Raw genomic sequence first — 17,044 nt, forward strand, 5'->3', positions numbered from 1 at the left:
AATATTTCAAAATTTAAAAATTTTAAATTCTCAAATACTATTTTTTTATTAGGATATATTAAGTTTTAAAATAGTTTTATTAGTAATTTATGGTCTCTGATTAATCCTCCGATTAATCCTCGCCAAACCGATTAATAACCTTGATATATATATATATATATATATATATATATATATATATATATATATATATATATATATATATGTGTGTGTGTGTGTGTGTGTGTGTTCAAATCTGAAATCGATTTGATGTATATGTGTGTTCATCCTCATATTTTGAAATATTAGATGGATTTTCGTTTTTGTGTTTGTGGAACTCAAGAATTTAATACCAAATTCATTAGAAGCATCTTTTGTTTTTCATTAAGGAGTAGGAGATCTTGGTGCAACAGTCAAATAAGCACCACCCCTACCTCTACTGTGTTCCCTTCCACTTCACTAGTGACCCTCCTCATGTATCCCCAACCCGTCGCCACTTTTATCTCCTCATCCTGAGGTCTCCAATATAACATTTTGCTTCCTAAAACTATATTCACAAGCAAGAAACACACATCCTAAGTCCGTAGAGTCTTAATTATATACCACCCTCACGTATACACTTAACAGTGATAGGCTAACCGTATCTGTCCCTAGCCTCTGTGCTTGAACCTGACTTGCTGCGCGAGTGACATTTCCAAAAAGATTTGCTTGGAATACTTAGGGAAGGTTACGGAAGGATAAAATACTCCTCAAATGAGTACTTCGGAGATTTGAAGCGAGAGATGATTTTTGAGGTTCGTATCTAGTTTGTCGATATGAATGACGGGGGTTTCGTTAGTCGGTTAGTTTAAGCGAAGGGTCTTTTCGGTAGTACGTGTGATTGGTATAGCGAGGACCAAGCCAATCTAGGTTGGATAACGTTGTCGGATCATGTGTAGGGTTGCTCCGGAAGGAGTGTTTGTTAGAACGATAGTGCATCATGTGTGTACGCGATAGTTCCTTCTGTGTGTACGTTTCTAGTGTTTTATGTTTTATCATTGTTATTGTTACTGCGAACATTTTTGTACTGTGCTAAATAAATTTTAACTGTAAGAGTGTTATGATAGATGGTCATGATACTTCGTATTATATGATCCCTATCAGGTCCCTCTATAATCGATTGGTGTCTACAAGTTATATATAATTAAGGCTGAGAAGACAACCGACTGAGTGACTCTGCCCTAAATCCACAACCAGACAAGGAATAGGAAATACGGTGGAATCACGCACTCTAAGTCTATAGGTTTATAATTATATATGGCCCTAATGTTTACACCAAGTCATTATAGCTTACCTATAATGGTGTTTAGTTTCTATATAGACTATGTGCTTTGCTTTGGATGAGGAAGTAATTTTATAGTTAGGATCTAGTTGGTAACGATCTTCGTGAAAACGTAAGTTTTAGAAATGTTTCGAGTTGGGAAACGTATCGTTGTTCTCAAGTGGTTCTGGGTTAGACTCTCATTCGGTGATCATCAGCACTCTTCCCTCTTCACCTGGGTTTCTTGTCATTGGACAATCTCTCCTGTAGTGCCCCGTTTCGCCACATTCGTAGCAGGTCTAGAACTTCATCATATGGGACATGAGAGATTGGTCGTGCTGGTGCCCTACAGAAACAGATAGTGTGTCCCCTTCTGAGGCAGTTTTTGCAATATATCTTTTGACACTTTTCGGTATGATGAAAGTTGCACTTATTACATTTAGGGAGGGTTCCAACATATCGACTGCCGAGTGCTGGAGTGGCTGGTGTTGTGGTAGCATGAATCGCAACCATATGTTGTCCATCTGAGGGCTCTTGTGTTGATTGTCTTTTCTTCCTGCTCCCGGATTTTTGTTTATCGTCACACCCTTTGGTTGACTCAGGAACGGGGGCCATTATGCCTTGGCGGATTCCATGGTCCACCAGTGTTTGAGCCAGACGTTTGGCACTATCGAACGTAAGGGGTTTTGCTGTTATCACGTTTCCTTGGATTGGAGGAGGTAGTCCCTAAATGTATCTCTCTACCTTCCTGCTCTCCGGGGTAACTATGACATCCCCAAAATCAAAGCCAGAAAAGACCGGTTTGTTTATGCTTTGTTTAAAAAATCAGAGTAACATTTTAAATAAAAGTGTTGCAGAATTTGTCCCAAAACAAAATATGATAAAGATTTATCAAAAGCATTTCCATAGAAATGTATTTCATTAAAAGACTTGGGATGTCATGTTCGTACAGATCAAAAGCATAAACAGTACAATATAAGCCTTACTACATTATTTCATATCTACAGGCCTATATCCGTAATCCCTCGTCAAAACATCATATCTATGCTCAAGCGCCACTACCTGTAATACATAAAATTGAGTGGGTCAGGCTTGGGATCCTGGTGAGCACATAGGGTTTTCAACCCACAATAAATAAGTTTATTAATTTCATCAACCAACAATAACCCGATTACCCGTTCCCATTATCCTCACCTTACATCCCTAAACACCTATCATAAGGGACCTAGCCTAAGGATCATCATCGGGACGGACACTACTGCTAAGGGGATTCCTCAGCAATAAATGTCCTAAAGGCAACCATGTGGGGGGATGGAGTACACCGGTGAACACATCGTTCACAAACACCTATAGGTTGCGAGCCTGCTAGTGTTCCACTGGACTGTCTAGAAGAGTCCGTGGTCGTCATCCATACTCCGCTAGATGACAGAATCAACAACATCAACATCGAGGCCTCTCATCATTTTATCACACATCACCTGTTACATTTACCCATGTTTTACCCCAACATTTTCGTAGATATAAAATACATATACAGTTTAAATCATTGAAAACATGTATAAAAACGTTCATCCAGCATAGATAGCAAGTATTCAGATAATATGCACACATAGCACGTAATTTATATAAAATACTTCATATCTATGTGTAAGCTGAAAGTAACTATGCACTCACTTGAAAGGTAGTGACTCAGCACTTGGACAGCGCTTCGATACTCTCAAAACGATATTCCTTCGATAAAACCTAGTATCATTGCCACTAGGGTTTAGTCTAATATTCACCGCGACTAATTAATATTCTAGCTATTATTACTATTATATAAGCGTTAAACGATACTTATATAACCCATAATAATAGCCCAAGTACTTATTATAAGGTCCTAATAACATTACTATATTAAAACATAAGCGAAACTAAAGATAGGTTAGGCGTAGCTCACTTACAGCGGGTTTTCTCGAAAACCGGGCTTCGCTGGAGCAGCGTTCCCGAGCAGAAAGGCTCTCTTCTCGGGACTCCGAGAGCCTCGGGGCTTCCTTCGGGTGCTAGGGGGTTTTCCTAGGCTTTAGGGGGCTTAAGGAGGCTTAGAGAGATAGTGTAGAGAGAGAAAGAAAAGGGTTGAGGTGTGAAGAGAAGTGAATGCCCGACACCTCTATTTATAGGGGTGCTGAATGACCTACTCGTCGAGTAGGAGGACCTACTCGCCGAATTGGTGCATGTGGCAACCTTCTGGTGGTGCCACATGTCCAATTCTGGTGGTGTCACGTCACCCTTATCGCGTATCAGCCTTCAAACTTAGAAAAATCATAACTCTCGCATATGAGCTCTGTTTTCGACGTTCTTTATATCTACACGTAGGTGAAATCAAGATCTAAAACTTTCGTTTAGACTCCGTCGGCTAATTCTCGACCGATCTCAAATTTAACAGTAGGAGGCGTTTAGACTGTTAAATGACCGCGAAGAATTCGTAACTCCTTCATACGGACTCCGTTTTCGTCCATCTTTTTACCGTTGAGTTCATATTAATGAGATCTTCAACTCTCATTTAGGTCGCGTAAGCCAAAAACCGCTCGAACTAAAATTCGAGTTTCGGGTCGTGCACTACTAAGCCGAATCTTAGAAAAATCATAACTTCCTCATACGAAGTCAGATTTGGGCGTTCTTTTTATCGACGCTCTTAGTTTAACATATTCTACAACTTTCATTTAGATTGCTAAGGCTAAATCTTTCTCTATCGTAAATTCACTATTTACGCTTCCCGGTGGCGTGCCGGTTTTGCCGTAAAACTTCGACGGGCGATAACTTCTTCGTTATAGCTCGGATTTCGGCGTTCTTTATATGTATGGAAACCTTGAGACATATTCTAAAACTTTATGTAGAGATATTAGGCTTAACTCACACTTTAAGTTTGACGCTTATTTTTTATTCTTTATTAATTATACATTTATAATTAAATTATAAGCACATAAATACACATAATTCACATAATACTCAAATATTTCATCTTTATTACTTCAAAAAGAGTTACAATAGTTGACCTAGACTATTACATTGACAAATATGCTTAGCCCTGAAACCCGGGCGTTATAGTAACCATCCCAGGACATAGTGCAGCTAAATCTCTGAATCTATCGTTGTAGGCTACTATGTCTGAGCCTTCCATGGTAAGATTCCACAGCTCTTGCTCTTGTTTTTATATCTCGCCCCTCGGGCAGTACTCTTTCAGCATCATCTCTTTTATATTTTCCCAGCCCACCGTGTTTGCCACTGGCAGGGTCAGTGACTTGACATGGCTATTCCACCATGTAAAGGCTCTGTCAAAGAAGGTGCAGACAGCAAACTTCACTTTGCTCCCTTCTGGGCACTCACATATCTCAAAAATTGACTTTGTTTTCTCAAACCATCGCATTAGGGTGACGACTCCCCCATTTCCATCGAAGGATTTGGGTCCACAGCTCATGAAGTCTTTATACGAACACTCCTTTGTGTGCCCTTGGTTTTATCCGTGGTTAGTGTTGTTAGTACCACCACCCGACCCGCTAGCACCACTTGTGTGGATTTGCGTCATGGTGGTTACCACTGCGGCTGTTACAACAGCCTGAAAGACAACCAGATCGTGTGGTGGCGGTGTTGCATTGCTTTTTACTTTTATTCGACTTCTTCGGTGGCATCTTTCTGCCATAAGATTTAAAAGATGAAACAAGGGTAAGTCCTTACTGGTTGTTACAAGTCGAGTGTCATTTGAATCAAAGTTATCTTAGTTCCGAGTGTATCATGTTCGAACTTTTACGGTGTTCTAAAAACAATTAATAACAAAGGTCTATGCAAAATAGACTTATGAATTTTGATAGTGACAACTTCCTTAGTGGAGTTTTGCGACCTGGTTTATTGTTACTAGTTGTTATGAAAGAGGCGGTAAGCCTAACACATAGTGTGAGTAGTGTAATCACTAACTCACTAGATTGTATTAGTTGGTTGATTATTAGTGTGATGTATGTAGTGCTCTACCACACGACGTGCCTCGTGAGTGGTTTCCTATGTTCTCTGTCGTAGTTATGATTGCCTTAGTTTTAGCGGTGGGGATCTGTTATCTCTGGACCTTCCTTTCAGGGCTTCATTAAGCCATGCATGCATGTAAAGTTGGCAACTTTACATGATAAATCAACCCAAGGAAGTCAAATCTAAGTTTTGGAGTGATGTCTTAATCAATTAAGAGCTGGAAATGAAAGTTGGCTGAATGAGGGAGTACGCTAGGCATACAAGTAGGTACGCTTAGCGTATAAGCCCTAAGGTGAGTATGTTGTGCCTACAAGCTGAGTACGCCCCACGTACTCAACAGGTTGGGCCTCAAAATCTTGGGTCTTCGGTTTGGGTCATTTTTGGACTTAGGTGTTATAGGCCTTGTTGGGCCATCATAATTCAAGTGTTTTTGGGCTAGGAATATTTTTGGACCTTAGATTAAGGCACATGAAAGGGTTTGGGCCCAATTTGGAAAATTGGGCCATATTTAGGCCTTGGGTGTTTGTTTGGAATTTGGGCCTTTGGATTGTTGTTTTGGGCCTAGGCTTTGGTCCAAGTTAGGTAAAGGGTAAAATGGTCTTTTACCCTAGTTTGGACCCTTAGTGTGGTTCGGGATCCGATTATTAATTGGATGATTATTTTGGTGATTGATAGTGCGTGGATTTTAGCGGACCAGTAGTCAGAGATTTATCAGTGTGATTCAGCAGTTTAAGGTGAGTTTCCTCACTGTGTTTAGTGGGTTGAAGGCACCAATGCCAACCCATGGTTTGTTATGTAGGGTGCTAGATGTCTCTATGACTCTTGCATATGTATGTGCAATTATGCTTACTGGGCGGGGCCCGATGGTTATTCTGTTTGCTAGTATCTGGTTATGCGTATATGATTTGTATGTAGGCGGGGGCCGTTATACTCAGTGGGTGGGGCCCGATGATTGTACGGTATGCTATTATCTTTGTGATTTTCGCATGTGTTTGTATGTTTATATGATTATATGTTTATATGTTTATATGAATTTTCTTGAATGTTTTATTGCTCTATTAACCCCGAAAGCTACAAATTTTTCTCCAACTTGAAGAGTGAGTTTGGACTCCCTTATGTCTACCAAAGCTGGCGGTGCTCAAAAAGGGACTTCCAAGAATAATTGGCACTTGATTGTTTTCCTCCATGTCACACCCCCAAACCGGAACGGCGAAAACGTTCGGGGGCGGAGGACGTCATGTTTAGTATCACAACACATGTATCATAGTAATCATAGTAACAAACAACCATTGTATTAATATTAAAGTGTTTACAAAGTAGTGATTCACAAAAGATTGAATCTGAAAGTAAATAACAAAACAAGACATGAAGCTACTATACTTCATCTTCTGAATCCCAACGCACGTACCTGTCTACTAGTTTCCTGAGAATACAAGTTATTTTGAAAGAGTAGATCAACATTTAAGCTGGTGAGTTCATAAGTATTTAGGTGATGTAAAGTATGTTGAAAGTTCTTTCTTTGAAAAGTTCGCTTGTTCCTTCAGAAAATCCTATATCTTCTGATGTAATGAATGAAAGTAAAAATGGCTCTACAATTCCTTCTATGAGTACTAAATGGATACACAATATATACAATTTAGAGTAAACAGACAATCGATTGTGTGAATCTGCCCTAAGCCCACAACCTAACAAGGAACAAAAAATGAGGCGGAAGTCACACATCTCATTGTTTGTTAGATCTTCATTGTATATAACCCTGGTGTATTCATTTGGTACTTACAGAGTTAATTGTAATAGTTCCTTTATTTGATGAAAACATTCTTTTTAAGAAAATCATATATTTCCTTTAGTAAAAATGGTAACCATAATAGTTCCTTCGATAATCACTTAGTTTATACAAGTTATATATAATCTAATATCGAACGGACAGTTAAATAGGTGAATCTGCCCTAAGCCCACAACCAAACAAGGAACAAGAAGTAAGGTGGAAAGCAAACATCCAACTGCCTATCAGATATTAATTATATAACCCTGATGTATAAACTAAAGCATTATAGAATTAACCACTAAAGGTCCTTTAAGTTATATTGGTTTAATAAAATGGATTAAAACCCTTTTACTGATAAGTTTCTAGTTTAGCCTACTAAATGTTCTGTCTGAAAAGTATGTTTGTGTACTAGAAAACGATATATTGAATTTGTATGCTATGACTTGACCCATATCTGGTACTCCTTATGATTACTTAGTGTATACGGAATATATATATATATATATATATATATATATATATATATATATATATAACTAAGATCGGATAAATAGTAGATTGGGTGCATCTACTCTAAGCCCACAACCAAACAAGGAACAGGAAATGAAGCGGAAAGCACACACTCTACTGTCTACCGGACCCGATTAATATATATCCCTAATGTATGCACTAAGGAATCATAAAGTTAGCATTATAGGCCCTTTTGTAAATGAATGTACTAAGACTCGACTGTATTGTTTGTCTTTTGTAAGTTTTCCCAATTTTAAGACTATCTTTACTAGAAAATAGTTTGCATTACCCTTTTATGTGAGAAGATCACTATATGAATGTAAAGGGAAAATGAAAGTATTCAATAATATTGTATAAGTAATTACCGAATCACTAACTACCTTAAAACCAGTTTGTTAATTAAGGTTAAGATGTGATGTGGTTATAACCATATTGATCGACAAGGGTTCAACACGACGACCTGCTGGCGTCGAAACTGATGTGACATTTTTCATCCCTCGGCCTTCCGGTCAAACTGTAGCGAACAGTCGAGATGCGGGCTTGTCAGTCCCGTATAGATCTATACACACAATGTCCATTCTCCCTCTAGGAGACTCTACAAAACGCGACCTAACAAGTATATTGCTAAGCCATAAAGTAGTCTCACATAAATGTTATCTTGTTCTTATTATCGTATGTTTTTTATGTTCTTGATATTGTATGTTTCTCCCTGTTTCTCTTTATAGTACGTTCTTTCTGTTCTTGTTATTGTATGTTCTGAACCCCTAAACTATACCTATTATAGTTTACTAGTATGTTGTTTTGAACTGTCTCCGATTTGTAGGAAAGACTCGATTATCTACCGAGTTATGATCGTACTTTAAAAACTGTGTTTTATAAACAATTAATAAAGTAACATAACTTAAAAAGAGTTTTTGAAATGGTTTTGGTCACTTATAAAAGCATAAGAAATCCTTTAAAGTACGGTTATCACAAATAACATTTACACAGTTAGCATTGTGTTCAATTTGTATTCCCCCCCCCCCCCTAAAAGCGTTTAAAACATTTAAAAGATTGATTATAGGTGTATGAACTCACCTTATGTGGGTGATTCAATTGAAGGTTCGCATAAGGATGAGAAGTTCCATGAATGAATTCCCAAGACACAAACGAGTCCTAAATGACATATAATGGCATATATAGGCATGTAATTAGCATTTGACACAACTAACATGCAAGGAAACAACCTTAGGGACTAGGAAACACTTGAAATGAAGTGTTAAAATCACATGTGATTTATCAAAGGGAGTTTACGGCCAAAGGAAAGTGTTCATGGCCCAAATGGATGAATGGTTCATGGCCATGTATGAACTCATGAAGGGTTCACGACCCTATGAAGAGTTCACGACCGTGAACACTTCAAGTTCATGAAGATGGTGATGAATTATGAAGAATCAAGGCTAGGATCTAATGGTCTTTCAAGTGTAACAAGATAAATGATGAAACACTTACGATTTTGGGATCCCTTGGGAGTTTACAGCCACCAAGAACAAGTGTGTGTTCTTGGTGTTCTTGGTGAAAGATGATGATCTTGAAGATCTAGACAAAAGTGGTAAATTCATGGATGAAATCATAGGGTTGTACTAGATCAAGAAGGATATCAAGGAACAATGGAAGAATCACTTACTATTTGGACGAGAAATGGGAGTAATTCTTGTTGATACTTGAGAGAGAATGGAAGTTCTTGAGGTGGGATTGTGGAGAATGAAGAAGAAATGAGGGAAATCTATACATATTGAGGATAGATCATGGATAGAAGAGAGTTCACGGCCGTGAACTAGGTTTGCGGCCGTGAACCTCAAATGTTGGGTCCTCTAGTTCGGGTGCAGCCTCCTAATCTCGAGCTAATACTTCCTAACACTCAATCCTTAAGTGTAGTAGGCTTAGAACTCATTAGAATGACCCTTAACAAGGCTAAAAGGCAACAGAAACAAGGTTGACCTTTGATTGAATTGATTGGCTTTACCGGATAAATTTTTTTGGGTTGTTACACTCCATATCTAGAACAATGAAATCTGTGGGAACAACAAACTTGTTAGTTTTAACTAATACATCACTACAAGAAAAAAGGCCTTTTACGACGCTCATTGCGCGTCGTAAAACGCTCAGACGACGCGCAAATGCGTGTCAAGGAAGGCCCTGTCATAAAGAGAGACGACGCGCATTTACGACGCGCATTTATGACGTGCATTTACGACGCGCGGTTATGACACGCAATGCGTATCAAGGAAGGCCCTGTCATAAAGGAAGACGACACGCATTTGCGTGTCGTAACCTTACGACGCGCGTGTTTATGACACGCAATGCGTATCAAGGAAGCCCCTGTCAAGAAAGGCCATGTCATAAATGAAGACGACACACATTTTTGCGTATCGTAATTTTATTTTATTTTTTAAAAAAAATATTTATAGATTTACTGATTTTTAAATTAAATTTGCATTTCATATATATGATAATAGAAAAAAATATATTTATATATTTATTAATTTTTAAATTAAATTTGCATTTAATCTCTCATAATAGAAATAAAATACCATATACAAAAAATACAATCCATTGCATAATATAAAATAAAATTTCATAGTCAAAAAATAAAATAAATTGCACAAATTATAATATGTGTGTAATTGTCTCCTTCATGATCAGCCTCCATGTCCAAAGTCGGATCTACCTTCCTAATCTGTATGGATCTACCTTCATATAATAATGTTACCTGCCCATATGCAAAGATACAACTATTATATCCAGACAAACAATTCTCCACCATTGGTAGACCAACCATCCTAAAAAGAGTTTCCTACACAAATTCATACTTCTTGTAACACATTGCAATTAAGAGAATCAAATTCATGTAGAAGCAGAACTCAGTATTGCTCATTTCTGGTACCTGGTCAATTGTTTCACAAGCAACATGGTCAAAAGTAAATCGTGTTTCTGGATGCCCTACCCAGGTCAGGCATTGTGCAGTTTCTTGTTGTAAACACCTGTTGTAACCTTGAGCACTGAGTTCCATGTTGTTGAGCGGACGAATTTGTATCAAAACCTAAAAAAAGCAAACCCCATAAGCTAAACCTTTTGAAGTTGAATGATTGTGGAATTAGTATAAATGTTATGTTAAAAAGTGAACTTACTTGTACATTATGATCCATCCAGAATGATGGATCTTCTTTGAGGTCGATAACGCTGCAAAGCTTTTACCAGAATTCATGAAATCAGTGCTTTTACCAGAATTCCGACGCAAGAACTTGAGATCTCGCAACAATCTGGTTAACAAAGGAAATAAGAATTTGAAAAGAGAATTGGAATATTATAAGTAAAGACCAAGTGCAACTGAAAAATGTAACATTTAAACTTAGATTGATAATAAGTTTTTTTTTTATTTTACTGAGAAAAGGTAAAAGACCAAGTGCAAACCTCTAATCTAACATAATTGTTTTCTTTATTGTCCTGTGCAGCTTCCTATTGCCATTTTCAAGAAGTTACTTCATAGATGATGGGTGAAATAGGAAAGCTTAAATACCAAAACTTGCATATCTTACATTTTGGATCTGATCATGAATCTTGTCTTCTCTAAACTTCAACATCATCTTTGTGCACTTATTGTCATCCTCTCTTTGACGAACCTAAAAGTAAATTTCAGTTTTAAATACAATATGCTAGTGATGTCATATTATAGACCAAATTGGATAACAATTTACCAGTCGATTTAACTGTTCTATTTCTGCTTCAAGTTGTTTAATAGAAGCTTCCGACATTTGATCTCTTCTCAAGGCTCCAGTCAATGAAGTCTCTAAAGATTTCAGCTGAGAAACAGAATGAATACAAGTAAATGAGAACCAAAATGGTAAAATCATCAAACAACAAGGTTTTGTCGGCTTTGTAGTATCTAGTTGAAAAACAAGTATAAATAGTAGCTAATCGTTATAATTTCTTGTGAATTAGCACAGTGAAATAGTAGGTAAAACATGAAACCCCCTAAATATTACTTAGTATACCTGTTTAGAGGAAACCTTCAGGATTTTGTTATCATGTCTAGTGCAATCATTCTCGTGTTCTTGGGTAGCCTCTTCAATGACTTTTGGACCAAATGCTAAAGACCTGGATATGTTGTTCCTCTTAAGGATAGCAAGCTCCTCCTGACTGAATAAAAAGATGGTTACTTCATAGAATATGGATACAATTTTATTGGGTTTGAAAAAATAACAACAGAAGAAAAGAATTACCTTTAGCGGTTGTATTTGCTGTTGAAGCACCATGATATCTCCGGAGGCATCTTCATTTACAACACCCTTGGAAACAGAAAACAAGATGAAAAGTTTAAAAATCGTGCTTTGAATAAGATCAAAAAATTAAAAGTTTACAGTATTCACCTGTAGAAGAAATGTCAATCTTGAATCTCTATAAGGAACATGACGTGTCCTTGCATTAGCACCATCTACTAGAACCATTATCACATGACTAGAAAGATAGATTCCGTGTTACAAATATGGGAGGAAAACAAAACAAGAAAAAGTACATCAAATAAAGTTGTTCATACCCTAGAGTAGATAATGATTTGTTTATATTTAATTTGCAGCTTCCTTTAATCATTCACCTTCAGCACCCGAAGTTTTTTGTCTATTAAGACAAAAGGAAAAGGTTTGATGAGTAACAAAACAAGAAACTATAAAAAAAAAGATTGTAATCAAATGCAGCACCTTTTTGAACCAGCCAGATCAACAAGATTCAGCCTTGCAAATCTAAGGTTAGATGTCGAGTCTTTCTCCCACCTACTTTCAATCACACACGTGAAAACACTGTCATTGCTTTGATACCCTTTAAAGTTGCAAGTGCAGAATCTAAAGCATTCACTTTAGGGATATTTCCTTTCTTTAGATTTTTGTATGTGTTAATAAATGGTTCAAGGGTAAGAAAATCTTCCAAAGCAAATGAATCACCATTGACTGCTAAGTTGACCACAGCACTAGCCAATTGGTTCACACTTTGGGTACTAGAAAGTACATTTGCCTGATCGATTTGTGTCTGCAAGAGAAGGGTATTTCCGTAAATTACCATAAACAAAAAAGAAAAAAAAAGTAACAATGATACAAACCTTGACTTTGTCCCTAGGTTGAGCACTCCCTTTAAGAGATAACTTTCTGGATTTGAGAATGTCTGAAAGCATAATAGCTAACCAACCTTGGGAAATGGGAATGGAAGAAGGCCCATAATCTTCACAGATACGAGAAAGGATTGTGATTGCAGAAGATCTAATAGCACCAGATGAAGTTTCCCTAAATACCCATGGAAGCAGAATGCAAGACCATAGTCACATAGTTCGTGGTACGGTCCGGTACGGGAATGAGGATCAGGAACGAGATTCGGCAGTTAGGACGTATCGGATACGGCGGGGGTAGGTTCATTTCGGTACATCCCGGTACGTTCCGGTACGGTGTATCGTGTATTTCAGTACGGTGTATCCATGAACCATGGTTTATACAAAAAGTTCCAGCCATTATTTACATCAAAATTCATTAACAGGAAAATAAATAACATAATTTTAATATTTCCCAGCAAGAATTACTATCTTCTGTGCGGTTAAAAGATTTGCCAAATACCATTTTCACACCAAGCAAATCAATAAAGAAAGAGTATATTGGAAAGGGTCTGTGATGAAGGAGTGTAACAGAAGAAGAACCGAGCAATAGAGAGAGTGGGTGAACCGGTGAGTAGTGATGTAGGATAAGAAGCATCTTAAATAATTATTGGAATCGAGATTCACCGGAGGAATTGGATGTAAGAATCGAAGAAACATACCAGGAATCGATGAGATCGATACTTTATCGTAGCGTCACGTTTTTTCACAAGTTCCCGCTCAAACCAAAATCGGCGATTCCAAGTCCAAAATTGGCGATCCTAATCGCGTTTCTGTGCAATCCGGATCTCCGATTTCATTGTTCCATGACCGAATTAAAGATTAAACGGGATCGCAGGGTACCCGTATCGGATAGCGAATCGGCCACCGACTGGAATGAAAACGCACCCCGTTTGGGAACGGGACGTTCGGAACGGAGATCGTGAGTCATATGGCGATCTATGTGACTATGTGCAAGACCACTTTTGTCCTTCTTCAAGAGACAAACGCATGTCCCCTGAACAAAGTGATTCCAACCCTTTTGCTAATGATTCTTGAACAGACTTATGATTCATAGTCCTTTTAGCAGTCTCCCTCATTAAATGAAGACCTTTTTCCATAACTACCCTTTGAGCACCAGGGCACCTCTCGAGAGATAGTAAAAATGCAGATAAAGCCACACGAGTTAAAGAGATATCATCGGCTTTGCTTGCTTGAGAAACGGTTGTAAGAAGGGTAGAACTCCAATCAGAAACAAAATCATTCATGGGGAGATTTTCGTCTTTTAACAACAACTGAGCTACTAAACTCTCGTGAAATTTCACGGATCTTTCAGGAGCAATCAATGCAGACATGACAGCATGTCCATTGAAGTCGAGTTCTTGGATATGGTGAAGGAATGGAAATAAAACAGAAAAAAAAACAGAAACCCTAACCAACCTTGGTCGTTGAGATGATGATGGAGCTTTTCCCTTGACGCAAAACCCTCCATGGTTCCAAAAACTGTACCCCTTTGATCAATTTCATGGCCTAGTGACCAAAAAACCTTCGATTTCACTAAGAACCGGAACCCTAGTTCCAACAATAGTCGATTTTTGGTATTTGATTGAGAGAGAGAGAGAAGAACGATTGAAAGAAGGTAGAGGAGAGCATGGCGGGGTTTTTAATTTTTTCAGAATTTCATTTCCCCCTTTCCCCCACTATTAAAGGATGGAACGCGCGTTCCATTAAAAAATATAAAGCGACATCCTTAGACGACGCACATTTTATTATAGGTGCCCTCCATGTTTTTTTAGACACTAATTTAAGGGCGTGCAATAATGCGTGTCTTCTATCCTTAAATTTTTTGAAGAGATGACATTTTTCTAATGTCACTCTCCTTTGCGTAACATAGATCAATGAGCGTCGTATTTTGCGCGTCGTAAAAGGCCTTTTTTCTTGTAGTGAATCTTCACATATCCCTCTTAGAAAGGTCATCGTTTTGTTTGCTAAGTGAATGGCCATGCGAATTGGTCTTGGTTCTGGGAGGTCAAGTGTGACAACCATCAATTTCTGGTCAAGTCAAAGTTAAACAAAGTTAAACAAAGTCAATGAGTCAAATCGGTAAACTCAACTAGTGCTTGTATGTTAGGGCTTACTCTATGTTTACTAATGTACAACTTTGTATCTTAATACAAAGTATCACTCAGAAGTGTCATATGTTCAAAATTCTAAACCCTAACCATGGTGAGTGATGTAACGACTCTATAAAGCATTATTATGTACCCTCCGGGGGCGCATATCACTGACAAAGGCCACAAAAAAGTCTCTCTCAATCTCTCTCTCTCTCTATCTCTTTCCCAAATCTCTCTCAAACCTCTTGGTAATAAAAATCACATTTTCCAATGTTTATATGAACATCCATACCATCCCGAACCTTCCCATGGTCGAAAACTGCTTAAAACGGAAAAAGGAAGTCAAAAATAGGCGTAAAGGTTCGCAGGTTACTGTTCACATGCGGACCCTCGCAGGTCCTTGCAAGCCACGTTTTGTTTTTGGGTGAAGGTTCGTGTCTACCGGAAAGTTTCGCATCTGGCCCTCTCACAAGCAAAACCGGATACTTTCTCACTAAACAGAGAAGCTTTGCACCCCAAACCGACTAGTTTCTCACCTACACAACGAGTTTCGTTTCTACTCGACCACTTTCACCTCTACTCGGACACATTCGTGTTTGGTCGGGTATTTTCGCTTCTCACCGGCAACGTTCATTTATACTCAACAAGACTCGTATCACAGCCCTTCGGACTGAGGCCACTGCCTGCGAATAGGGGACTTTTGCATCCTTTACCAGGTTCGCATCACTTCCGAATTTCTCACCCTAATCCCAGCTAGCTTCTTACTCTGTGTCTCGCATGCGAGCCTCTCGCACCCAAAGCCCTTCCTCTCACCATGAACCTTCTCTTCTCTTCCAACCCTTTCACCTTCGCAGATTCACTTCTCATGCCCGATTTTTGACCACTTTCGCATTTTAAGCCCGTTTTTGATGATTTTAACAGGAGATTTTCACCCAATTCATTTTTTTGGCATATTAAACCCCCTAGACTCGCATTTTATTCCCATCTTGAAGATTTGCTATCTATAAATCATATCTTTTATTCAAGATAACACATAAAGACTTGTTGACTTTTCCATAAAGATATGACACCAAGTCATCCCCACATCAACTTTATGTCACTATTCACACTCTACCTAGTCAGATAATTGTCCTTTTCAACTCTTATTAACATTCCATTAGATTTTTCCCTTGACCAAATCCACTCAAGAAATCTTTATTCTTCACCTATAAAATATCATTTGCTTCCTCCAAAAACAAACTTTTTCTCTCTCTCTCTCTCTCTAGAACTCAAATTCCCCAGGAAGTCTCGATCTTTTCCTCTATTCTTGGTAAGTTCTTCATCCAGCTCCTAAATATTCTACACTTCTTGACACAAATCATGGATCATTTACACAAATATTGACATATTTGTTCTTAGAATCTCCAAATCTTCAAGCATCCTTCAAGTGTGCTTGACTTGAAACTCCCCTTCTTCAACCTTCCACCTCAGTGAAACACTTAAGGTGAGTTCAAACCCCTATCTTTTCTTGTTTTCTTCAAGTTTTAAGAGGGAGAATACAAGTTACAACACCAAAACATATTCTAACTCAACCAACAACTTTCAACAGAAATGTTATGGTCTATTCACGAACTATTTTGGCCATCTTAAACTTAATATTTTTCAAAAATGTTCAATATTCAAATAGTATAGGTTTATACCTTTCAAATGACTACTTGCACAAGTTCATATGATTCTTCTACAATTTATGGAGATTTTTACAAAACTGTCTATCATTTCAGAAATGATTTCAGACCAGTCTGTGAAGATGGACATTTTCACACTGGTTAGAGACCAATAAAATCATAATAAAAATTATGAACAAACTAGACACATTTTCTAAACTCTCAGAGTTTACGGATTCAGTTTTCGACTTACAGTATTTTTTATGAATTTTCTAAAAATAGTGACAGAAAATTTAAAACTAGTAAAACAATTTATAAGTTCATTAAAACTTTGTAACATTTTGAGCAAAGTGTATAGCAATAAATAGCTACATATTGGTTGTATTTCATGTTACTTTACTTCCATGAAACAAAAATAATCATCTACCTAAGGGTTTTCCATCATTGCAAACACACATGATAAACTATAATAGGTATAGTTTATGGTACATTAACACTACAAACACACTAATGAAGGTTTCATTCACACTAAAAAAAGGGTTTTCATTTCACACTACACGTAAACTCGTTGAATCAAATTTG

The sequence above is a fragment of the Lactuca serriola genome, chromosome 8 (assembly GCF_051521515.1).
Source record: "Lactuca serriola cultivar US96UC23 chromosome 8, Lser_US96UC23_V15, whole genome shotgun sequence".
Lineage (NCBI taxonomy): Eukaryota > Viridiplantae > Streptophyta > Magnoliopsida > Asterales > Asteraceae > Lactuca > Lactuca serriola.